Here is a 2,509-nt window from a genome sequence, read left to right on the forward strand (position 1 = left end):
CGGTATGACAATTAGTTGAACTAGCAAGACTATCTCCTTCCCAGTAGAACTTTCGGTAGGACAATTGAAATGACTTGGCATGACAATCGGTATGACAATCCTGATTGTCATGCTAGTTCATTTTCAATTGTCTTGCTGATTTAAGACTGTTTTTAATCCAATTAAACTTATGAAAATTCTTAATATTAATTCTGAATTAATTAATCAATTAATTTAATTAATAAATAAATTAATCTTTGCAGATATAATTTATTTTCTTAATTAAATTATATGACTTAATTAATTAATAGAGAATTAATACTAACCTTGAGCAGCAACCATTCTTCTGAAAATCGCTGAGAATTATGAATCAATTCCACCACTTTAATATTGACACTCGATGTTCTGTCTGGTTCATGAGTGACTAACTTATGTGACGTTTCTTCATGTCTTGACTTTGATAATTGATTTTCTTCAGATTAAATCTTTGTAATTCTTTGATACCCTGACGAGATCTCTGTCACTTGATTAAATCCACAACCTTGATTTATATCACTGAGGCTTGATCAATTTCTTGAACTTCTTCTAGTGAATTAACTCCTCAAGTCTGTAGATGAACCTTGTTTCTGAATCCTTTGACAGATGTTACTTTGCGAGATCTCTTTGACGGTAGATCCACTATTTACTTATTACATTCTTATTTGAGTTGAGTTAAATCCTCGAATATACAAATAGGCTATGACATATGCCTTACAATGGGTGATCGTATTGTTCAGGCTGATCCAGCTCTTATGGACTTTTCTCGGCCTAAAATTGATGACATTCAGTCAAGCATTCTTCATCCGGCTATTCAAGCTAACTCCTTTGAAATCAAGTCGGGCACTATTCAGATGGTGCAGAATTCTGTTTCTTTTGGAGGAGATGCGACTGAAGACCCCAACATGCACATAAGGAATTTTGTCGAGATCTGCAGCACTTTCAAGTATAATGGCGTGACTGATGAGGCTATCAAGCTGAGGCTTTTCCCATTCTCACTGAGGGACAAGGCTAAGGACTGGTTACATTCTGAACCAGCTGGGTCCATTACTACGTGGCAAGATCTTGCGCAAAAGTTTCTGGTGAAATTTTATCCGATGGCAAAGACTGCTGCTATGAGGAGTGCTCTTACTCAGTTTGCGCAGCAACCGACAGAATCTATGTGCGAAGCTTGGGAACGCTACAAGGAAATGTTGAGAAAGTGTCCACATCATGGAATGCCCGATTGGATGGTGATCACTGGTTTCTATAATGGTTTGGGGGCCCAATCTCGGCCCATGCTCGATGCAGCAGCTGGAGGCGCCTTATGGGCCAAAAGTTATACTGAGGCTTATAATCTTATCGAGACGATGGCTGCAAATGAGCATCAAAACCCAAATCAGAGGATGATGCCTGGGAAGGTAGCAGGTATTCTGGAAGTCGATGCAGCCACCGCTATTGCAGCGCAGCTCCAAGCGCTGTCAACGAAGGTTGATTCTCTAGCTACATATGGAGTTAATCAAATAGCTATGGTTTGTGAGCTTTGTGCAGGTTCTCATGCTACGGATCAGTGTTCTCTTGTCAATGAATCTGTTGAGTATGTGAATAATTATCAGCGACAACAGCAGCCTGTTCCAGCTACTTATCATCCTAACAACAGAAATCATCCAAATTTCAGCTGGGGTAATAATCAGAATGCTATTCAGCCACCATATCAGCAAGGTGTGAGTAAACAGTTTAATCCACCTGGATTTCAGTAACCACAGCAGTACGCTCAAAGGCAATCATATCCTCAACAGGGAAGTGCAGCTGCACCTACTAGTGCTGATTTTGAGGAACTTAAGTTGTTATGCAAGAGTCGGGCGGTTTCTATCAAGACCTTGGAAAATCAAATCGGTCAAATAGCCAATGCAGTGCTAAATCGTCAACCTGGCACACTTCCCAGTGACACGGAAGTACCAGGCAGAAAGGAAGATAAAGAGCAAGTCAAGGCTATTACCTTAAGGTCTGGGAAAGTTGTTGATGCTGAAAAGGCAAAAGAAGGAGAAGCTGAAGTTAGAGATGAAGAAGCTAAGCAAAAGGAGAAAGCGGCGGAACCAAGGAAGACTACTGTTGAACACACTCTGCCTGAGGGTAATACAGGGGAGAAACAACTCTATCCTCCACCACCTTTCCCTAAGAGATTGCAGCAGCAAAAGCTGGATAAACAGTTCGGTAAGTTTCTGGAGGTGTTCAAGAAACTTCACATCAATATACCTTTCGCTGAGGCTCTGGAGCAAATGCCTAGTTATGCGAAGTTTATGAAGAGTATTCTTTCAAGGAAGGTGAAATTGGATGACCTTGAGACCGATGCTTTAACGGAAGAATGCAGCGCTGTTCTGCAACAAAAGTTACCTCCAAAGCTTAAAGATCCAGGTAGCTTCACCATTCTTTGCACCATTGGCAAGTTGTCGTTTGACAAGTGCCTTTGTGATTTGGGAGCAAGCATCAATCTGATGCCGTTGTCGATCTTCAA

General features: G+C 40.8%; 1 non-coding gene across 1 annotated transcript; it reads right to left on the reverse strand.

Annotated features, from left to right (window-relative positions):
* Positions 1-1,127: 1,127 nt before the first annotated feature.
* LOC141709840 (small nucleolar RNA R71) lies at positions 1,128-1,234 on the reverse strand. Its single transcript, XR_012570397.1, has one exon. It is a non-coding gene; the product is annotated as a small nucleolar RNA R71 (small nucleolar RNA).
* Between the last annotated feature and the right edge of the window lie 1,275 nt (positions 1,235-2,509).

Source organism: Apium graveolens, chromosome 2 (genome assembly GCF_009905375.1).
Source record: "Apium graveolens cultivar Ventura chromosome 2, ASM990537v1, whole genome shotgun sequence".
NCBI lineage: Eukaryota > Viridiplantae > Streptophyta > Magnoliopsida > Apiales > Apiaceae > Apium > Apium graveolens.